Source organism: Pristiophorus japonicus, chromosome 11 (assembly GCF_044704955.1).
Source record: "Pristiophorus japonicus isolate sPriJap1 chromosome 11, sPriJap1.hap1, whole genome shotgun sequence".
Lineage (NCBI taxonomy): Eukaryota > Metazoa > Chordata > Chondrichthyes > Pristiophoridae > Pristiophorus > Pristiophorus japonicus.
Genome location: NC_091987.1, coordinates 26,272,432 through 26,297,067, shown reverse-complemented (window position 1 = coordinate 26,297,067; position 24,636 = coordinate 26,272,432). Strand labels below are relative to the sequence as shown.

The following is a 24,636-nucleotide window of genomic DNA, read 5'->3' as shown; positions in this document are numbered from 1 at the left end:
TAAAATTTGCCGGGCTGTGGGGGAAGAGTGTCATTGTAGGCCAAATCGGAAAGTTGTTTCAAAGAGACAGCAGAGCAAGATGGGACAAATGTTTTCCTTCTGTGCTGTAACCCTCTATTATCCGATGGATCCATTTTATTGTGGCCTAATTTTTTTTTCTAAATATATGTAATGTGCCTCGTCGCCTACATATTACCTGATGGTTGGACGACCAGAGGCGGAATGTCCTGGAAGATTACCCAAGTGATTGAGCCGAACCAGTCCGGCCTCATAGACTGTTTGACGGTGCAAAGCGTGTCAAACAAGCCAGAATCTGCAGGATTGAGGGGCGCCCGCTGGCATGATGCCTCCATAGCAATGGGACCTGAGGCCAGTGCACCGATTTAGCACCGCTCCAGTCGAGATCAGTTAGCACTTCGCACCCACCGATGACGAGTCTGCATCTTCGCTCGGCGAACTGATCGATTGTGGTGTGCATCGCGCGATTTGACATAAAATGTCTCCCTATCCTCTTTTTATTTGAGCTGATATGTTTCTCCTGTTCCTTTGTAGCCCCTTGCAGGAACGCTCTGGTTTCCCAGTGGTCGAACCGGCTGTCGGTTGGAGCGGGGCTCACGGCAGAAATGCACTGCTACCAGAACGACACCAGCGATAGCTACATGTACTGGTACCGCGGGGCAGGGTTCCAGCTCATAGCCACCTCGATTGGAACTTCTGACACCACTTTTGAAGGCAGTTTCAAGGACATGTTTAAAGTCATCAGGCCTGATCTTAAGTCTTGCAGACTGAAAATAGAGAGCGTCAAACCGACTGACACAGCGTTGTACTACTGTGCTGCAAGTGATCACAGTGATTCAAACAAGTGTAGCGCCTCGTCAAAAACGTACCACTCATAACACTGAGCCGAAAGAGACGAAACGTCAGTTCAGCAGCACTCATAAACTCTCCTGCTCTTGATAATTCTTTACATAGTTTACGTTCTAACTAAAGGAGGACACAAACAACCTTCTGGATATAAAAGGGGTCAGAGGGTCTAGTAAGAAGGATGAGCTGAGGGAAATCCTTACTAGTCGGGAAATTGTGTTGGGGAAATTGATGGGATTGAAGGCCGATAATCCCCAGGGCCTGATGGTCTGCATCCCAGAATACTTAAGGAGGTGACCTTGGAAATAGTGGATGAATTGACAGTCATTTTCCAACATTCCATCGACTCTGGATCAGTTCCTATGGAGTGGAGGGCAGCCAATGTAACCCCACTTTTTAAAAAAGGAGGGAGAGAGGAAACAGGGAATTATAGACTGGTCAGCCTGACATCGGTAGTGGGTAAAATGATGGAATCAATTATTAAGGATGCCATAGCAGCGCATTTGGAAAGAGGTGACATTATAGGTCCAAGTCAGTATGGATTTATGAAAGGGAAATCATAGAAACATAGAAACATAGAAACATAGAAAATAGGTGCAGGAGTAGGCCATTCGGCCCTTCTAGCCTGCACCGCCATTCAATGAGTTCATGGCTGAACATTCAACTTCAGTACCCCATTCCTGCTTTCTCGCCATACCCCTTGATCCCCCTAGCAGTAAGGACCTCATCTAACTCCTTTTTGAATATATTTAGTGAATTGGCCTCAACAACTTTCTGTGGTAGAGAATTCCACAGGTTCACCACTCTCTGGGTGAAGAAGTTCCTCCGCATCTCGGTCCTAAATGGCTTACCCCTTATCCTTAGACTGTGACCCCTGGTTCTGGACTTCCCCAACATTGGGAACATTCTTCCTGCATCTAACCTGTCTAACCCCGTCAGAATTTTATATGTTTCTATGAGGTCCCCTCTCATTCTTCTGAACTCCAGTGAATACAAGCCCAGTTGATCCAGTCTTTCTTGATAGGTCAGTCCCGCCATCCCGGGAATCAGTCTGGTGAACCTTCGCTGCACTCCCTCAATAGCAAGAATGTCCTTCCTCAGGTTAGGAGACCAAAACTGTACACAATACTCCAGGTGTGGCCTCACCAATGCCCTGTACAACTGTAGCAACACCTCCCTGCCCCTGTACTCAAATCCCCTTGCTATGAAGGCCAACATGCCATTTGCTTTCTTAACCGCCTGCTGCACCTGCATGCCAACCTTCAATGACTGATGTACCATGACACCCAGGTCTCTTTGCACCTCCCCTTTTCCTAATCTGTCACCATTCAGATAATAGTCTGTCTCTCTGTTTTTACCACCAAAGTGGATAACCTCACATTTATCCACATTATACTTCATCTGCCATGCATTTGCCCACTCACCTAACCTATCCAAGTCGCTCTGCAGCCTCACAGCATCCTCCTCGCAGCTCACACTGCCACCCAACTTAGTGTCATCCGCAAATTTGGAGATACTACATTTAATCCCCTCATCTAAATCATTAATGTACAGTGTAAACATGCTTGACAAATCTTCTGGAATTTTTTGAGGATGTTTCCAGTAGAGTGGACAAGGGAGAACTAGTTGATGTGGTGTATTTGGACTTTCAGAAGGCTTTCGACAAGGTCCCACACAAGAGATTAATGTGCAAAATTAAAGCACGTGGGATTGGGGGTAGTGTGCTGACGTGGATTGAGAACTGGTTGGTGGATTGAGAACTGGTTGGTAGACAGGAAGCAAAGAGTAGGAGTAAATGGGTACTTGTCAGAATGTCAGGCAGTGACTAGTGGTGTACCGCAAGGTTCTGTGCTGGGACCCCAGCTGTTTACATTGTACATTAATGATTTAGACGAGGGGATTAAATGCAGTATCTCCAAATTTGCGGATGACACTAAGTTGGGTGGCAGTGTGAGCTGCGAGGAGGATGCAATGAGGCTGCAGAGTGACGTGGATAGGTTAGGTGAGTGGCAAATGCATGGCAGTTGAAGTGTAATGTGGATAAATGTGAGGTTATCCGCTTTGGTGGTAACAACAGAGAGACAGATTATTATCTGAATGGTGATAGATTAGGAAAAGGGGAGGTGCAACGAGACCTGGGTGTCATGGTACATCAGTCATTGAAGGTTGGCATGCAGGTACAGCAGGCGGTTAAGAAAGCAAATGGCATGTTGGCCTTCATAGCGAGGGGATTTGAATACGGAGGCAGGGAGGTGTTACTACAGTTGTACAGTGCCTTGGTGAGGCCACACCTGGAGTATTTTGTACAGTTTTAGTCTCCTAACTTGAGGAAGGACATTCTTGCTATTGAGGGAGTGCAGCGAAGGTTCACCAGACTGATTCCCGGGATGACATATCAAGAAAGATTGGATCAATTGGGCTTGTATTCACTGGTGTTCAGAAGAATGAGAGGGGACCTCATAGAAACGTTTAAAATTCTGACGGCTTTAGACAGGTTAGATGCAGGAAGAATGTTCCCAATGTTGGGGAAGTCCAGAACCAGGGGTCACAGTTTAAGGATAAGGGCTAAGCCATTTAGGACCGAGATGAGGGGAAACTTCTTCACCCAGAGAGTGGTGAACCTGTGGAATTCTCTGCCATGGAAAGTTGTTGAGGCCAATTCACTAAATATATTCAAAATAGAGTCAGATGTAGTCCTTACTACTAGGGGGATCAAGGGGTATGGCGAGAAGGGGTATGGCAAGAATATGGGCTACTGAAGTTGCATGATCAGCCATTAACTCATTGAATAGCAGTGCAGGCTCGAAGGGCCGAATGGCCTACGCCTGCACCTATTTTCTATGTTTCTATGTATAGCTTTAGTGAGTTGAATCAAAATAGAATTCTAGGTCTCAGATCCACGGGAGTGATCGATCTAAGTTATATTCCTGCTACTCCATTGGCAGGACAGAGGCACCAACGTCAGTGTCCTCGATTAGGCCAACATTCCCAGCATGGCAGCATTGACCATGTTCGATCAGTTCCGTCGGGCGGGCCACATCGTCCACATGCCCGACACGGGACTCCCAAAGGAAGCGCTCTACTCGCAGCTCTGGCACGGAAAGCGAGCCCGAGGTGGGTAGAGGAAATGCTTTAAGGACACCCTCAAAGCCTCCTTGAAAAAGCATCAACATCCCCACCGACACATGGTAATCCCTGGCGCAAGACCATCCAATGTGGAGGAAGAGCATCCCGGAGGGCACTGAGCACCTCGAGTCGCATCGCGGAGAACATGCAAAAAACAAGCACAGGCAGCGCAAGGAGCGTGCAGCAAACCAGTCCCACTCACCCTTTCCTCCAACTACTGTCTGTCACACCTGTAACAGAGACTGTAGGTCCCGCATTGGATATTTCAGTCACCTGAGAACTCACTTTTAGCGTGATAGCAAGTGTTCCTCGACTCCGAGGGATTGCCAGAGCAGAAGACTATCCCAGAATGATAATGGTGCTAAAAGATTTAAATTACGTTTAAAGAATTCATCGAATAGGCAGCTGGAGAAATAAAATCCCATTAAATAAAGCGGGAATAAAAAGCTATTATCAGTTATGGTGACCATTAAGATACCGGGTCGTTGTAAAACCCCATCTGGTTACGAATGTCCTTTTGGAAATCTGCCGTCCTTACCTGGTCTGGCCTGTACCTTACTCCAGACGCATAGCAATGTGGTTGACTGTTAACTGCCCACTGAAATGGCCTAGCGAGCCACCCAGTCGTGATACATCGTTGCAACAGTGTGGGAGTGCCTTCAGCATATAGTCTGTAGCAGTTCAAGAATGCGGCTCACCTCCACATTCCCAAGGGTAATTAGGGTTGCCAGCCTTCCCATGAATGATTAATTCAAAAAAAAGATAGGTTGCATAGACTTGCCTTAATTTACTGGTATATATCAGATTCAAGGGTTATCAAGTCGAGTTTTTTTAAAGATGTTTAAAGGAGTTGAAATGCTTTATAGAGTGAAACTATTTCCTCTGGTGGTGGAGTCCAGAACAATGGGCTGGAACAATGTTAGAGCCAGGCCGTTCCCTTGTGATGTGAGTAAGCATGTGTTCACACAAAGGGGAGCGGAAATCTGGAACTCTCTCCCCCAAAACCGCTACTTAGTCTGTGAGAGTCAATTTCAAGTTTCAAAACCACGATAAATTGATTTTTGTTAGTCAGGGCTATTAAAGCTTAAGGAACTAAAGTACGTAGATAGAAATAAGATAGTGATCAGGCAAGTTATAACGTAATTGCGGAATAGCCTCTAGTGGGTCAATGGCCCACTCCGGTTCCGATGTTCCCACATGTTCGAAGGACAGAGCTAAAGCAATTGGTTTGTTTTATTACATCGACATATGGTACACGCATGTTATACATCTACACGCTTACTACTGTCCCTTGGGTCATCCCAATACTAATCAATTCAGGCGAGCTTTCAGCTGGAACACCAAAGATGTACTGAAAGTGCGTCTAATTGTACACCTTGATGGACAATGTCAGTTCACATGCGCGAGACCGACTTTTTCACGTGATCTTAATATATAATATGCTACTACACCAGCAGATGGCGATGTTTGCCCACGTACTCTCCATTCTAATCTGAAATTAGCATATATGTAGAAAACAGGCTTATACCTCGATCAAAATACATAACAAATAGAAAAATGATTTGGATATAAGGCTCCTCCAGCCTGCTCCGGCACACAATAAGACCTTTGCTTGTTTTCTACGTCGGTTCCATTTTCCAGCCTAATCCCCATATCCCTTAATTTCCATGTACAAACATCTATCGATCTCACTTCGGTATATTCTCAATGACGGTGCATCCATAACACCCTGGGCAAGTAAATTCCGAAGATTCACGAGTCTCTGAGCGAAGCAAGTTCTCCTTATCTCAGTACTAATTGGCCAAACCCTTATCCCGAGTATATCGTAAAATCATCGAATGGTAACAGCACAGAAGGAGGTCGTTCGGCCCGTCGGCCCATGCCGGATCTATGCATGAGCACCTCAGCTAGTCCCACTCCCTCGCCCATTTCCAGTAGCCCTTCAATTTATTTTCTGCAAGTTCTTTGGAAAGCCACGATTGAGTCTGCCTCCACCATCCTATCAGGCAGTGCATTCTAGATCCTAACGGCTCACTGCATAAAAATATTTTTTCTCATGTCGCCTTTAGTTATTTTGCCTATCACCTTAAATCTTTGTCCTCTGGTTCTAGACCCTTCTAGGAACAGTTTCTCTTTATCTACTCAGTCCAGAACCCTCGTGATTTTGACCGCTGGTTGTCGACTTTCCAGCCAGGTGAAACATCTTCTCAGCATCTACTCTGTCATGTTTTCTAAGAATTTACACGTTTCAATGAGATTGCTTCGCATTCTTCTAAACCCTCCAAAAAAATGGCCAATCTACTCAACCTCGACTCAGCGGACAATCCTCTCCTCGCAGCAATCAGTCTGATGAACCTTAGCTGCACACCTTCTATGTCAAGTATATCCTGCCTTCGGTAAGGAGACCAAAACTGTACACAGCACTCTGGGTGTGGTCTCACCAAAGCGCTATATATTTTCAGCAAAATATCCTTACACTCCTAACACAAATCTCTTGTGATAAATGCTATTTGCCTTCCTTATGGCTTACTCTACATTACATGAACTTTCTGTGATTCGTGTACATGGACACCCAAATCCGTTTGAATACCAACATCTTTCTCCTTTTAAAATGATTCTGCTTTTTAAATATTTTTAATCATCCACGGGATGTGTGCATCGCTGGCAAGGCTGGCATTTATTGCCCATCGCAAATTGCTCTCGAGGACGTGGTGTTGAGCCGCTTTCGTTAATACAATTCAATGTCTCGCTCGGCCATTTCAGAGGTCAGTTAAGAATAAAGCACATTGCTGTGGGTCTAGAGTCACCTAGTAGCCAGACCGGGTAAGGACGACAAATGTCCTTCCCTATGGAGCATTAGTGAACCAGATGAGGTTTTACGACAATCTGGTAGTTTCATAGTCTCCATTACAGAAACCGTTCCTTTGTTTTATTTCAGATTTATTTAATCGAATTTAAATACCCCAGCTGCCATGGTGGGATTTGAACACAGATCGTCCACTAACATAACCTCTACAGGTATATAAAAAGGAAAAGAGTGGCTAATATAAATGTTGGTCCCTTAGAGGACGAGATTGGGGAATTAGTGATGGGGAACATGAAGTCGGCAGAATCTCTGAACAGGTATTTTGTATCAGTCTTTAAGGTAGAGGACATTCAAAATATTCCAAAATAGTCAAGGGGCTATAGGGGATGGGCGATGAACTTAGCACAGTCATAGTGACTAAGGAGGTGGTATTCCAAAGATAATGGGACTAAAGGCGGTTAAATCCCCTGAACCCAATGGCTTGCATCCTAGGTTCTTAAGATAAGTAGCGGCAGGGATAGTGGATGCATTGGTTATAATTTACTTAATTTCCCTGGATTCTGAGGATGTCCCAGCAGATTAGCAACCTGCCGCTGATTTATCTTCACGTAGCAGTTTCCAGTTCACTATTGCTAAATTACCTCTCAACTTCGCAAAATTGGCTTTTCTCCAATTTAGAACTTTATTTCCTCGTCTATCCTAGTCCTATTCCATAACCACTTTAAATCTAACTGAATTATGGTCATTAGCACCTAAATGCTCACCCATTGATGCTTCTTCTACCTGCCCAGCTTCATTCCCTAAAACTAAGTCCAGAACCGCCCTCTGACGTGTTGGGCTTACTACATGCTGGTTAAAAACGTTTGTCCTGAATTCATTTTAGGTAATCTGCACCCTCTGAACACTTCACACTAACTTTGCCCCAGTTAATATTAGGATAGTTGAAATCTGATTCATTTTTATAGGAATCAATACATTCTACAACCCGCTCCCGCAATTCTCGCCGGGGAGGCAGTTCCATCGATTGGAAACTCGCTCCCTGAAATACTTTCATATATTCTGTTTAACTTAGGCCTTTTCAGATGATAACCATCGCAGCGCATTTGACACAATATTTGGGAATTCCCCATCTTCGTGACACAACATTTATCCAGGGCAGTTAATGTTCTAGAGCAATGACTGGAACAGTAATTGCAGCGTGAATGTATCCGTAGAGGGAATACCTAACCTTCATGCTCTCCAGCCCAATTTATTTTTAAAAGCAATGATTTTAGGTTAAAGTTTTCCAACATATATCGCATCATAGAAGCAAAGAAGCACAAAGGGAGGCCATTTGGCCCATCGTGGCCGTGTCGGCTCTTTCAAAGAACTATCCAATTATTCCTACGACCCTGCCCTTTACCCACAGCCCTGAATTTTTCCCCTTCAAATATTTTTCCCATTCTCTATTGAAAGACGCTATTGAATCCGTTTCCACCTATTTAAATATCCATTAATAGTGGCTACACTAATTTACGCTAGTTTCCTCTCATATTATAAACTATTCCTCACTGCGCAGTTAACAATCATCTCTAGAGTCGATATGTGCCAATAGAGTGCTTCTCTAGGATAGTATTTATTCGGTATCACCAGCACTGTCCTTCGATAGGCCAATAAACTGTTGACCCTCACGTGCACTCTACCCCGTGAATTCCACACACATGTCTTGTGGGTGCGTGCATCTGAGATATGATCTTCAGTTTGCTTCGGAATGTAGATCAGTAAGAAAGTGAGAAGACGGGTCCGAAAACCTTAATTACATCCGGACAATCAAGGAGATACAATGGCCACCAACTCTTCACTCTCAGCCAGCCGTGCATCAAAAGCCGATCTAATCTAAGTGTTTGACTCAATCCTGTGCAATTATTGTTGACTTCCGCCGCGTGGCTTTCAGACAGTCGCATTCGTGACATCATTTCCTGCCAGAGCGTTATACTTTTCAGGCTCTGCTCAGCAATCGGCGGCACTTTCCGTATGATTCTCAGGCTGACAGACTCTATCTTCGGATCCCCCAGAAGGATGACATTGAAAGTCTTGCTCTTTGCCTTTACATTGCTGATGCCATGTGAGCTAACGTCAAATCTCTCGTCTTCTTCTATGTAATCTCACTTTCGTTAACTTCTTAGTGCACTGTATGTAAAGTCAACCAATCATTTTACCCTTTAAGTTAGCCTTAATATATAAATAGCTATTGAGATTTGTATATACTGCTAATTGTTTATATAACCAGTATATATTCTGCCTGATAATACTTCGTCCACGTCGCTTTCAATATTCTTCACTTATTTGGGTATTATGATTGTAACTTACCATTGCATTTATCTCTATTTGCCTTTACTGGTTATTGCAAGTAAAATATCGCTGATTAATATAGGTATATTACCTCTGAGTCAGAAGGTTGTGGGTTTCGGTCCTATTCCAAAGACTTGAGCGCACCCATCGAGGTTGAGGTTTCAGTGCAGTGCTGAGGTGCAGTTTGTTGAACTGAGTCCCCATCTACTCTCTCCGGTTGATGTAACAAATCACACTGACATTATTTGAAAAAGAGAAGGGCGGGGTGTCATCTCACCGCTGTCGTGGGCCAATATTTATCCCTTAACTAATATTAATAAAAAAAAGCAGATTGACTAGTCATTATTATGTTTCTATTTGTGGGAAATTGCGGTGCACATATTACCCACTGCGCTTCCCATATTACAATTATGACTAAACTTAGAAAAGTTCAAATTTCCTTAATTCCTCCCCATATCTGTTTTTCAGTCTCTACAACGGGTGATGTCTTGCATCAGTGGCCCGGATTGATTGCCGTTGAACGGCAAGGAGCGGTCGAATTAAATTGCTTTCAGAATGATAGTGCTCGATCCTACATGTACTGGTATCGGCAATCAGCCCGAGCTGGACTCGTGTTAATAGGGTATTCTTATGGGGAAGATGGAAATGAATATGAGAATGATTTTAAGAAAGGATTTACCATCACTCGAACAATGAATGATAAGAAGTCCAGTCTGAAGCTCGACAGCGTTGAACCGGCAGATTCAGCTGTGTATTACTGTGCCGCCAGTGATGGGCCACAGCGCTGCAGACTGGTTCATTGCCTTGACAAAAACTGTTGCAGTGAAAAAATAATAATTTCCCGACACAATCGGTTACAAACTGATTGCGTCATGTGCATAGGTGTCCGTCAACTCCAGACAAAAATCACGGGGATTGATGGAGAGGGAAATAAAGAGAGAAAGAAAATAAGAAAGAACGAAATAAAGAATGAAAAAAGTGTAGAATGAAAGAAGGGAAGAAGGAAAAAGGGAATGAAAGATAGAAGGTTAGAAGAAAGAAGAATAGAACGAAAGAAATATGCTAAAAAAAGAAAGACTGAAAGAGAGAAAGAAAGAAAAAAAAGAAAGAAAGGAAGAAAGGAAGGAAGTAAGGAAGAAGGGAGGGAATGATCTGCTGGGGTTTATCCCAAGCTTCACTTTTGATCTGTTCCTATTCCTGTTGCATATTGTCGCTGGAAACCATTATATGTCATCTAGCTGCTCGGTTGTACCTCGGCTCCACACGCTTACTGACAGCTTGAAGTTTATCACTTTGCGGGAAGCAGCTGGTCTATTACTGCAGTAGCAATCCAACAGGCTAGCTACAATAATCTGGAGAAGGTGACTTCTAATGCCACCACAGCACTTTGAGAATTTGAATGCAGTTATTTTTAAAATCTCCCAAACACGTGACCTCCAACACTTCGAAGGACCAGGGCAGCAGGCGCAGGGGAACACCACCACCTCCAAGTTCCTCTCCAAGTCACACACCATCCTGACTTCGAAATAAATCGGGCATTCCTTCATTGTCGCAGGGTCAATATCCTAGTGCTCTCTACCTAAGAGCACTGTGTGAGCACCTTCACCACACGGACTGCAGCGGTTCAAGAAGGCAGCTCACCACCACCTTCTCAAGGGCAATTGGGAATGGGCAATAAATGCCAGCCTTGCCAGCCACGCCCACGTCCTGCGACTAGATTAATCACATGATTGAGATCTTTAACGTTATAAAGCAGATATGAAAGAGTAGACATGGAGAAAATGTCTCCATTTTTGCGGGAATCTAAACTTAGGGTCCATAGCTATAAGATAGCCACCAATAGGGATTTCAGGAGAAACTTCTTTACCCACCCAGAATTGAAACGTGGGACCCTCTACAGTATGGAGTGGCTGAGGGAATACTATACATGTATTTTACGAAAACCTATCTACATATGCGACGCAGCAAGGCATCAGTTGGGCGTATTAGATTCAGAGTGATACATGAAGGCACAAACGTCATCATGTTGCGCCGAATGGCCTGGTTGTGTGCTGTAAATGCTTTGCTATTCTATGTTAGTAGCACGTTGCCCACTCTCGTTCTGATGTTTCCCGTATGTATTCTACACCTATCTGTTACCGGTTGAGACTAATATGACGCAATTTCCTCCCAACGCCCTTTATTTGAATGGAAACTTGATGCAGTCTTCAACATTCGTGCCTTATTATGAGATCGTGTAACACTATATGTATATATTATATATATGCGTGTGGGGTATCTAAAATGTGATCGATTGCTATACTCTTTGCTTTTGTTCTGCGCAGTCCATGTAAGTATATCAGTCCCTCCGATTGAATAAGGCATTGGTTTACTGGCTGCAAAATTTAAGTAATTCCCTGACTAAGAATTGCATCATTAATGATTTCAAATTCCATTGAAGACAGACGACTTGGTCATTAATGCTCAATGCCGTTGTTTGTTTATATTTCAGACCTCTAAGAGTGATAGATGTTTATCTTTAACTTTACTGTTAGTTACACCACGTCACTACAGTGATAGTTTTGAAGCGTTATCAGATCTCTAATTAAAAAGGAAATATTTGCAGTGCTGTGGGGAAGAGTAGGAGTGGACCGAATTGACTAGCTCTTTCAGAAAGCAGGCACTGCCAGTGTGGGTCGAGTGGCCTTTTCCTGTCATATATCGTTCTCAGAGTCTCACGCAGGAATGCTCAGATTCAGAGAAATGCTGGTGAGACCAATTAGGGGATTTACTGTTGTGCCTTTCGCTTGGTTGAAATGGGTGGACCCCTTTGTGTTAGCTGATTAACTAATTATTATGATGTGCTATATGATTCCATACATTATATTCATTTGAAAATAGCATTGTGATACACTGGAGCTGTACTGCACCCGACTCAGCGACATGTGCGTGCACTAGGTCCGTGCAGCAGAGCTGGTTTCCATTCGTCCTGGTTAATGCTTGCCACTAGACCAAGACCTAGCTTTGTCAAGCCCGTGTGGTGGCTGGTGTGCAACGGCCACCGCATGTTAAAAAAATCCACGCACAGGCATCTTCCAACCTTCAGCATGTAGTTCTGGACCTGGAATACTAGGACCTTCATTGACACACCTACGAATTCATTCTTTTTGGCGTGGAAGCAAGTCATCTTCCATACGAGTGACCGCCTATGATGATGATGAGTGCACCCGAATCTCGTGATATTGCTACTCTAACTGATTCCTGTATCTTGTTTCGCATTTCAGACTGCTGCTGGTGCGTTGTAATCTCTCAATTTCCCAGAGAACTGACTGCAGGACGAGGGAACGAAGCAACGTTCATCTGTTATCAGAATGACACCGAGTCCATTAGAATGCCCTGGTGCCGTCAGCACCAAGGGGCAGGTCTCCAGCTTGTGCTGATGGACGTGACTGGGAATGAAACGACATTCGAGGAAGGGTTCAGGACGGGATTCGAGCTCGAGAGATTCGACCTGAAAACGTGCCAGCTGAAAATTCCGACTGTAGGTCTGGGCCACGCAGCGATGTATTACTGCAGCGCTAGTGATGGAGCACACTGACACTGCTTTCAATCCTTTCCGCACATTGACAATAACCTCCGAGGGTTATTGCTGTGGCCACCGCCTTCTGTTTGTCTCTTTGAGGTCACATGGGCTGACATGTTCTGGTATTCTCTGTATTTCTATGTCTGTCTGTTTCCGCTTCAAAACATGGAATCATAGAAGTTAATGGCACGTAGGGAGGCCATTCTGACCATCATGTCTGCGGCAGCCGAAAAAGAGCTAACCAGTCTAATCGCACTTTCGAGTTATTGGTCTGTAATCCTGCAGGTTATGGCACTTCAAGTGCTGATCCAAGTGCTTTTCTACATGTGATGAGGGTTTTTTTCAGGCAGTGAGTTCCAGACCCCCACAACTCTCTGGGTGAAGAAACGATTTCCTCATCTCCCCTCCAAACCTCCTATCAATTACTTAAAATCTATAGCCCTGGTTTTCGTCCTCTCTGCCAAGATACCTTGCTATCCGCCCTGTTAGGTAATAAAGAAAGACTTGCGTTTATACACCACCTTTCGTGACCACCGGACGTCTTTACAGCCAATGAAGTACTTTATGACGTGTAGTTACTACTGTAATGTAGGAAAAGTGTCATCGAATTTGCAAATAGCAAAGCTCCCTCAAACAGCAATGTGATAATGACCAGATAATCTTTTTGAGTTATGTTGATTGAGGTATAAATGTTGGCAGATAGCTAGATAGATGGATAGATAGATAGATAGATAGATAGATAGATAGATAGATAGATAGATAGATAGATAGATAGATAGATAGATAGATAGATACATTATCCCATGACGCTTGATATCAGCTTAAAATTTGTTTGATAACTTAATTGTTTGCCGAATCTTAATCATCTGGTTAACCGTTGAAAAAAATCTACTCCTACTTAACTCATCATCACTCTTGTTATACACAGGAAGACCTCTCTTGGCTAATCTAGTGAAAATCCATAAAGGTAGTGCGATATTCACAGTCACAGCTGGCACAAAGTGAATGAAGATTGCTTTTTCCCCTTTGCTGTTCCGCCCTTCCTATAATGAACTTCCTATCATGTTCTGGGACCCATTCATAACAAGCTTCGAGACACTGGAGCCAAACGTTCAGCTTTAATTTTGCCCAAATAGTGAAGCATTCAACGAGTTGACTGAGACGTTCGCTGGTGTCACGATGAAACTTAAGTGTAAGATTTTGTCAGCTTGTCTCAGCAATCCTCACCCTGAAAAAACCTATCATGGGTCGGAGCTACGACTTCAGCGCAGAATCTCGCTGCCCACTTCAGCACAGTAATATAGAGAGCTGCATTCTTGGAGCCCCTTAGAAGAAAGGAATCGCTTGAAGCACAAAGACCATGGTCCATCTAGTTCACTTTTCAACATCCTGGTAAGCGCATGATACAACAATAATTGAGTTGTTGACTTGGAGTGCTGCTCCAACAACACTCAGGAGGTTCGACACCATCCGGGACAAAGCAGTCTGCTTGATTGTCATCCCATCGACTACCTTAATCATTCATACCCTCCACCACCGGTGCACCGTGGCTGCTGAGTGCAACATCTATATGAACTGCAGCAACTTGCCAAGATTTCTTCACAGCACGTCCAAACCGCCCCCCCTCCCCACCCCCCAGCCCCCACCACCTAGAAAGACAAGGGCAACAGGCGTATGGGAACCCTATCACCTACAAGTTCCACTTTAGGTCACACACCATGCTGACTTAGGAAGATTATGGCGTTCCTTCCTCGTCACTGGGGCAAAATTCTGGAACTCCCTCCCTAACAGCAATGTGGGAGCACCTTCCCCACACGGACTTTATGGGTTCAAGAAGGCTCACCACCTCATTCTCAAGAGCATATAGGGATGTGCAATAAAAGCTAGCGGCCTGGAATAAAGATCCAGGGAAAAGCGTTCAAATTCCACAACGGCAGCTGTGAAATTTAAAAACGCAATTAATTAATAAATCTGTAATAAAAAGCTAGCATCAGTAATAGTGCCCATGAAACTACTGGTTTATCCTTAACACCCATCTAGTACACTGGTGTCCGTGTGGCAAGGACATTTGCCATCCTTACCGGTCTGGCCTACATCTTATGCCAGACCCACAGCAATGTTGTTAATCTTAAGTGCCCTCAGAAATGGTAGCTCGCTACGGCCTTCTCAGGGGAAGTTAGGGATGGGCATAAAATGCTGGGCTTTCCAGTGACACCCACATCTCTTGAATGAAAAAATAAAATAATCTGTTGAATGGCAGAGCAGGCTCGAATGTAAACTGGCCTGCTCCACCTCCTATGCATTATTTATTTCTGTTCTTACATCTTGTCAGGTCCAAGAATAAAAGGAATGATATCAAGTTGGTCTCTTCCAGGCTACATCGACAGATACAATCATGGAAGGATACAGCTCAAACGGAGGCCATTCGGCCCATAGTGGCTGTGTCAGCTCTTTCAAGGATCTATCCAATTATTCCCACGAGTCTGCCCATTCATCAAAGGCCAGAATGTTGCCAATTCTATTATTTATTCAATTCCCTACTGCTTGTTGTGGGTGAATCTTTTTACACCGCCCTTACAGGCGATGCATTCCAGGCCATAATAATCCGCTGCGTTAACAACATTTCTACTCATCTCCCCGCTCTACCAATCACGTCAGTGTCAGCTGTGGGTCAGTGGGTAGCACACTCGCTTCTGAAGTGAGAAGGTTGTGGGTTCAACACCGTTTCCACGCACGTGAGCACATAAATCTAGGCTGGCACACCAATGAAATGCTGAGGGAACGTTGCACTGTCAGAGGTGCTGTCTTTCGGATGAGGTGTGAGACCGAGGCCCTCTCAGCTGGGGTTAACGATCCCATGGCACTCTTTCGAAGAGTTCTTCTCGGTGTTCTGGCCAATATTTATCCATCGATCAACATGATAAAGCAGCTGATCTGGTCAGTATCAGATTGCTGTTTGTGCAAGCTTGCTGTGCGCAAGTTGGCTGCCGCGTTTCCCACATTACATCAGTGACTACAGTCCAAAATTACTTCTTTGGATGTAAATCGCTTTGGAACGTCTGGTGGTCGTGAAAGACGCTATATAAATGCAAGTCTTTCTACATTCTTTACATCTGTATCCTCCAGTTACCGACATTAATTCCACAGAATCAGTTTAACCTTCTTTACTTTACTAAAACAATTCGTGACTTTGAGACGCTCTGATCAATCTCCCCTGCACCTTTTCTGCTCCAATTATAATTAGTGCTAATTGCCTGGACATTTCAAGCACTGAACTATACAAACTTCCCGCAAGAAGAGTACTTGGTTTCAGGATTTACAATAATTAGACGTGGTGATCAATTTAAATATGGAAACATAGAAAATAGGAGCAGTAGTAGGCCATTGGGCCCCTCGAATTTGCACCGCCGTTCAATATGATCATTGCTCATCCTCTATCTCAACACTATATTCCCGCTTTTTCCCCATACCTCTTGATGCCTTTTGTTTCTAGAAATCTATTTATCTCCCTCTTAAATATATGCATTGACTTGGCCTCCACAGCCTGCTGTGGTAGAGAATTCCACAGGTTCACCACCCTTTGAGGGTGGAAACAGAGTTATGCCTATAGACAACGATAAAACATTAGACCGTATGGTGTGAAAGAGGCCACCTTAAAAAAGAACACATTTCATGGCACCATGTGGAACGTCACGGGAGAGTCACTTCCAGAAGAACATAAGAAAAACAAGCAGGGGTAGTCCATATGGCCCATCGAGCCCTTCCACGATTTTGTTAAGATCTTGAGAATCGTTTACCTCAATTTCACTATCCTGCCTGATCCCCATACGCCTTGTTTACCTTCATGTCCACAAATTTGCGATCTATTATTTTCTCCTGAGAGGGCAGATGGAGCGTCATTTGAATGTCTCGTTAAAAATACTGTACATCTAACAGTGCAGCGCCTCCTCAGTTGTGCCCCTCTAATAGTGCAGCACTTCTTCAGTAATGTCCCTCCTAAACTTCAGTTCCATAGAAACATAGACACATAGAAAATAGGTGCAGGAGCAGGCCATTCGGCCCCTCAAGCCTGCACCACCATTCAATATGATCATGGCTGATCATGCAACCTCAGTACCCCACCCCAGCCTTCTCTCCATACCCCTGATGCCTTTAGCCGTAAGGGCCACATCTAACTCCCTTTTGAATATGTCCAACGAACTGGACTCAACAACTTTCTGTGGCAGAGAATTCCACAGGTTCACAACTCTCTGGGTGAAAAAGTTCTCCTCATCTCGGTCCTATATAGCTTGCCCCTTATCCTTAGACTATGGCCCCTGGTTCTGGATTTCCCCAACATCGGGAATATTCTTTCTGCATCTTCCCCCTCCGTCCTACCCTTCTGACAGCACAGCGCTCCCTCAGTTTTCCACCTGCAACTGTGCGGAGCTCGCTGAGTACTGCCCAATCAACAATGCAGCACTTCCCCAGTACTGTGCCTCCGACAGCTCTGCGCTGTCTTAGTATTGCTCCTCCTACAGCCCCTCGCTCAGTATTGGCCCTCTAACAGTGCAGCGCTCCCTTAATATTGCCCATGTGAAAGTACAGCTCTCCCACAGCACTGCACTGCGATTGTCAGCCCAAATGTTATGCTCAAATATGTGTAATGGGATTCAACCCACAAACCTGTGACTCAGAAGCGAGGGTCCTACACATTGAGCCACGGCTGACATATAAGAATACAAGAGGAAATGATCAGCCGAATAAGGTATTTGAGATCCTCACATGTGAAGGCATTGTGAATACTATATCGCCATTTGGGACAAGCATCACGCAATAGAATAAACCAGCACACCGAGTCTGCATCCCGGCTTCTGTATCATTATTTTACTGTTGCCTTGTAAGTCATTTTGTCCTCTGGAACTATTTAATTAGCTTCCTTTTTTACATAAATATTTTGCTGTTTTACAGAATGTTCAGGACTGAACTACGTGCCTGCCGGCTCTGGTGATCTCGAGCATATTTATCCCATTATCCTAGAATTTAATCCTGATGGCCCGTCCATTATCGTGGAGGGAAGCGGGGCGGGGAGGGTGCAGGCTTGTTGCACCAATTGGTATTTTTCTGCCCGTATGTTGCTAACCTTGTAGCCAAATAAGATCGAAAAAACCCGCTTTTAAAATCCTGAATAAAAGCAGTTCTTTGAAGCGTCTAAGATCCAAATTTAAGTTTTCTCTGTTGAGTTTAGTTCCTATCTATTGCGCAACTTCAATTTCACTGGGCTGATCCTGGGGTGAGAGGGCTATCCTATGATGAGGCATTGTGTGGAACGGGCCTATACTCTTTGGAGTTTAGATGACTGAGAGGTGATCTTATTGAAACATATCATATTCTGAGGGGAATTGACAGGGTAGATGCTGAGAAGATGATTCCCGTGGTTGGAGAGTCTAGGACTAGGGGGCACAGTCTCAGGATAGGTGGTCTGACATTTAGGACCAAGGTGATGGGGATATGGGGATAGTGCAGGGAAGTGAAGTTGAGGTAGAAGATCAGCCATGATCTTACTAAATGGCGCAGCAGTCTCGAGGGGCCGAACAGCCAACTCCTGCTCCCATTTCTTATGCTTTTATGTCCTTATGAGGATGAATTTCTTCACTCAGAGGATTGTGAAGCTTTGGAATTCTCTTCCTCAAATTCCTGTGGATGTTGAGCCTCTGAGTGTGTTCAAGGATAGATTTTTGGAGTCAAGGGAAATCAAGGAATATGGAGGTCGGGCGGGAAAGTGGATTTCAGGTACATATCAGCCATGATCTTATTGAATGGTGGGGCAGGCTCGTGGCCGACTCATGCTCCTATTTCTTATGTTCATCGGTGAGCCTGACAGCGAGATGATGTTATTACGAAGCTCACAGCGGAGTGGCGTGTCCCGGACAGCAAGCTTTGGAATTTGGCATTGAACCACACATTTGCCCATCGCATGAAGTTTCGATGCCATTTGCGCATAAATAACCGTGAGCGCCATTGTCCTCATGGTTATTTTGAGAGCATGTCGGTTCCCTCTAATTAAACTCATTTCAACTTTTCCTTTAGCAGACGCGATGGTTCATGCGGAAAAACGTATCTTTCAGTTCCCAACTGAAATGTCTGCAGAACCGGGAGGAGCCGTGAGCCTAAATTGCCGACAAAGTCAATCGCTGGAGCGCATGTACTGGTATCAACAGAGGACAGCTGAGGTTTTTCGCCTGCTTTTGCACTATTATATCTATAGCATGGACACAGAGAAAGACAATGGCATCGCGGATCGGTATCAAGCAACGAGGAATTATATAAAAAACTGTCCTGCACATAACTGGGGTTGAAACAGAAGACGAGGGGACCTATTACTGTGCAGCTAGTGGGTGTCACAGAGGTACAACCCAGTGATCCTCCAGGTCAAAATCTTACCAAGCCTCCCATTCGCAGATCTACATGAGTTTGTAATTAAACAGCAGCTTGCATTTATATAGTGTATTTAACCTGCAGTAGTAAAATTATCCCAAGGAGCGCAAATCACTCAACATGGTATTGCGAGCCACATAAGGAGATATTAGGAGGGGTGACGCAGAGGGTGCTAGCTGTTGAGGAGCATCTTAAAGGAGGAGACAGAGGTAACGAGGTTTAGGGAGGGAATTCCAGAGCTTAGGAACCCAGGCAGCCGAGGAGAGAACATATAAACTAAAGGGTACAATCCTAAAGGGAGCACGAACAGAGAGACATGTGGGTATGTGTCCACAAATCGTTAAATTTGGCAGGACAAGATGAGGAAGCGGTTAAAAGGCTTCTGAGAACCTGGGCTTCATAAATACAGGTACAGAGTACAAAAGCTTTGTAATAATGAACAGACAGTACAAAACACTGGTTCGGCCCCAACCGTGGCATTGTGTCCGATTTTGGGCATCGCACTTTAGGACGGATCTGAAGGCCTTAGAGAAGATGCAGAAAAGATTGACGATGATGATTCCAGTGATGAGGGACTTCAGTTACGTGGATAGACTGGAGAAGCTGGGGTTGTTCTCCTCAGAGCAGAGAAAATTGAGAGGAGATTTGATAGAGGTGTTCAAAATCACGTGGGTCTGGACAGAGTAGATAGAGATGAACTGTTCCCATTGGCGGAAGGATCGAGAGCCAGAGCACACAGATTTAAGGAGATTGGCAAAATGACCAAAGGCGATAGAAGAAAACGTTTTTTTTACACAGCGAGTGGTTAGGATCTGAAATGCGCAGCCTGCAAGGGTGGTGGATGCAGACTCAATTTTATCTTTAAAAACAGAGTTGGATAAATATCAAATGTCTAAAATGCAGGTCGGTGGGAAAAGGAAGGAGGAATGCGATTAGCTGGGAGCTGGCACGGGCTCGAGGGGCGGAATGGCCTTCTTCCTTGCTCCAACCATTGCATGATTCTATGAAGACACGCAATGAAGAAGCTGTCAGTATTATTGAAGCAATACCGCCACCTAACGCCAACTTTTCAATCATGCACCTAACTCCTTTTGCTTACTGAGATACCATATATCTGTAAATATCACTGAACAGATTGGAGTGATTCAGCCCGTCTGCAGATATGTGTCCGATTTGTGTCAGCCGCAGCTCTATCGTCACTGAGTCATAAACTCCCAGGTCCAGACCCCACTTCGGAGACTTGAGCAGAAAATTCAAAGTGGTACCTCTGCCTGTCAGAGGGGCAGTACTGAGGGAGCGCTATATTGTCGGAGGGGCAGCACTGAGGGGGCGCTACACTGTCACATGGGCAGTATTGACAGAGCGCTGCACTGTCAGAGGGGCAGTACTGAGGGAGCACTGCACTGTCAGAGGGACAGTACTGAGGGAGCGATATACTGTCGGGGGCAGTGCTGACGGAGCGCCGCACTGTTGGAGGGGCAGTATTGAGGGAGCGCTGCACTGTCAGAGTGGCAGTACTGAGGGAGCGCCGCACTTTTGGAGGGGCAGTACTGAGGGAGTGCTTCACTGTTAAAGGGTCAGTACTGAGGGAGCGCCGCACTGGAGGGGCAGTACTGAGGGAGCGCCACACTGTCGGAGGGGCAGTACTGAGGGTGCGCCGCACTGTCGGAGGGGCAGTACTGAGGGAGCGCTGCACTTTTGGAGCTCCTTTCTCTGAGATCAGACGTTAACCAAGGACCCGTCTGTCCTCTCAGGTGGGACATAATATATGCCACGGAAAATACTGGAAGAAGAGCTGGGGTGTTCCGCACATTGTTCTGGGGCCAATATTTAATCCTCTACAAGCATCACGAACACAGCATATCTGTCTATTTATCTCAGCGCTGTTTGTGGGAAGTTGTTTTTTGTGCAAATTCTCCACCGCATTTCCTAAATGGCAGTAGTGTCTATACTTCAAAAGTATTTCATTGGCTGCGAAGCACTTTGGATGCGTCCTGATTTAATGAAAGGCGGATTGTAAATGTATGTTCTTTCTTTAGATTATTAAGCGCACGCATAATTCTGAGAGAGCTACGCAATAACTGATACGTTTGTTTTCACATCTACCATAACTGGAGCAGTAATCGTGACATTAATGCTAATTGACATAGAGTCGTTCACGCATTTGCCATGTGTAGGTTTCCTTAATGTGATATAGTTACATATATTGCCATGCCACAATAAACTGAACCATCCTTTCCGGTCTGAAATGGCTGGGACATCGCACATATATTAATTTGGTTCTTTAAAAAAATGCTCCTCGAATTTACCGCATTATCTTTACGGTATCCTTTGTGCCACTCCATTTAAAGCCACAATTGAGTCTGCCTCTACTATGCTTTCAGGCAGCACATTCCAGCTCCTAACTACTTGCTGTGTAACACAGTTTTTCTCACGTCGCCTTTGGTTCTTTTGTCAATCTGTGTCCTCTGGGTCTCGACCCTTCTCCCAATGGGAACAGTTTCTCTCTGTCTACTCTCTCTAGACACCTCATGATTTTGAACACCTCTATAAAATCTCCTCTCAATTTTCTCTGGTCGAAGGAGAACAACCCCAGCTTCTCCAGTCTATCCACGTAACTGAAGTCCCTCTAACCTGGAACCATTCTTGTAAACCTTTTCTGTACCCTCTCTCAGGCTTTCTTAGCCTTCCCAAAATGCGATGCCCAGAATTGGACACAATGCTCCAATTGAGGCCAAACTAGTATTTTATTAAACTTCATCATAACTTCCTTTCTTTTGTGCTCGCTATGCCTCTGTTTATGAATCCCAGTATTCTGTAGGATTTTTGAACTGCTTTCTGAACCTGTCCTGCCACTTTCAAAGACTTATGCACAGATAACCCCAGATCGCTCTGTTCCTTCACCCTCTTTAGAATTGTAGCCTTTATTCTATAGTGACTATCTTTCTTCATCAGCGACTTTCTATTATTTGTGGCCCATAGTTCGCAGCTCCCACAGAAGCAGAAACATCTTCTCTATGGTTAGCTGTCAAGTCCCTTCATAAGCTTAAAGACCTCTATCAGGTGATTATTGCCCTTCTCACTTCTAGTGGAAGGAATCCCAATCTGTTGTATCTTTCCTGCGAGGTTTATCCTCTCAGTTCTGATATGATCCTTGTAAATCATTTTTCCACCTTCTCCAAAGCCTCTATATCCTTTTTTTGTAACATGGAGACCAGAACCGTGCACAGTAATCTAAATGGCTCAGCAAGATTCGTTACAAGTTTAACGTAATTTCTCATAACTCGATTACAACATATTAAAGCAACAATTGATTTATATTTTGTAGTATATTTGCAAAATGTACTTACTATATTAAATCCGTAATCGCCTTTATTTGCATGTATTTTGGAGCCCGTGTCCCAGTGCTTCATTCAACGCCTGTCTTTATTGTTTGGACATAATTGGCAGCCTTGGCAACCTGAAGCCTCGCGCTGTATTCAGCTGCAGATCAAGCTTCTTAAGAAATGAATGAGGTAGTAGATCACTCGGGCTTTTAGTTTCGGAACAGGTGCATGTCGATTTGAACAGAGCTAACTTGAAGCGATGACAGCATAAAACATATAACAGGACACATGGATGACTTCGCAGTCCTGGTATTGCCGATACACGATGGTCTGACAGTGGCCTGATGTATTGTATACACTGAGCACGCTGTATAAGGGACTGGCATTTCCTGAGATACTGCACTTTGTGGAAGAGAAATGTGGAGTAATTGCATAGGATTACATCGGGTATACAGCATAGGAACAGGCCATTCGGCCCAACCAATCCATGCCAGCATTCTCGCCACTCTCTGGGTAAAGAAGTTTCTTCTGAATTGGGTATTTGACGTTTTAATGAACAGAATAAGCGAGGAAGAAAGGAGGAAAAACCAAACAAGGAACGCAAACCGAATAAGGCAATCGTAGAAAATAGGCATAAATAAATAAATAACAACAACAGCATTTTATTTATATAGCGCCTTTAAAGTAGTAAAACGTCCCAAGACGCTTCACAGTAGTGTTAGAAGAAAAAAATTTATACCGAGCCACATAAGCAGAATTTAGGACACATTTACAAATGCTTGGTAAAAGACAAAGGTTTTGAAGAGCCTCTTAAAGGAGAAAAAAAGTGGTAATGTGGAGGGAGGTTGAGAGTTTAGGGCCTAGGCAAGTGAAGGCTCAGCCAACGATGGTTGTAATAATCAGGGATTCTAAAAAGGGCTCAATTAGAGGAGCACAGATATGTCGCAGGGTTGTGGGGCTGGAGGAGCTTACAGAAATAGAGAGGAGTGAAGCCATAGAGGGATTTGAAAACAAGGATGAGAACTTTGAAATTGGGGTTTTGCTTAACCGGGAGTCAATGTAGGTCAGCAAGAACAGGGGCGATGGGTGAACGAGACTTGGTGCGAGTTAGGACAAGGGAAGCCGAGTTTTGGATCACCTCTTAGTTTACGTAGGGTAGAACATGGGATGTCAGCCAGTGGTGCGTTTGAATAATCAAGTCTAGAGGTACAAAGGCATGGATGAGGGTTTCAGTAGCAGATGAGCTGAGGCAGGGGCGGAGATGGTGAGGTTAGGGAGGTGGAAATAGGCGGTTTTAGTTAGGCCACAGATATGTGGTCGGAAGTTCAATTCAGGGTCATATATGACACCAAAGTTGTGAACAGTGTGGTTCAGCCCCAGACAGATGTTAGGGAGAAGGCTGGAGGCACTGGTTCAGGAACAGAGTATTTTGCGGGGACTAAAACCAATTGTTTCTCTTTTCCCAAAATTTAATTGGTGAAAATTTCTGCTGATCCAGAACTGGATGTCGTACTAGCAGTCTAACAATTTAGAAACCGTGGAGGGGTCGAGAGAAGTGGTGCTGGGGTAGAGCTGGGTGTCATCAGTGTATATGAGGAAACTGATGCTGTGTTTTTGGATGACGTCTCTGGGTGGCAGCATGTAGATGAGAAATAGGAGGGGGCCAAGGATATATAGGGGACACCAGAGATAAAGATGTGGGAGCGGGAGGAGAAGGCATTGCAGGCGTTTCTCTGGCTATGATTACATCATCAGCATCATAGGCAGTCCCTCGCACCGAGGATGACATATTTTTTTTTAGGGCATTAAAATTCCATATTTTACAAGTGCCCCCTATAAAAGGGGAGGGGGACACTAAAAACACCGGCAATTAAAACAAATTAAACTTTAAAACATAAAATCAACTTAAAATTTGGTTGCCGGGGGTAATAATGCACTCTAGTCCCTCCGGTGCCCACCTCTCGCAGAAGGCTGCGAGCATACCGGTGGACACCGCATGCTCCATCTCTAGGGACACCCTGGCCCGGATGTAGGCGTGGAAGAGAGGCAGGCAGTCAGGCAGAACGACCCCCTCGACCGCCCGCTGCCTGGACCGGCTGATGGCACCCTTGGCCGTGCCCAGGAGCAGTCCTACGAGGAGGCCCTCAGACCTATCCGCTCCCCTCCGCACAGGAGTGTGGAACTGAAGTGCAACCAGAAATTGA

General features: G+C 44.7%; 1 protein-coding gene across 1 annotated transcript in view; it reads left to right on the top strand.

The window, feature by feature from the left end:
* LOC139275702 (T cell receptor beta chain MC.7.G5-like) overlaps positions 1 to 24,636 on the top strand; it is a gene marked incomplete at its 5' end in the record, with an annotated part of 162,264 nt that overhangs the window by 96,168 nt on the left and 41,460 nt on the right. The window lies entirely within an intron of this gene.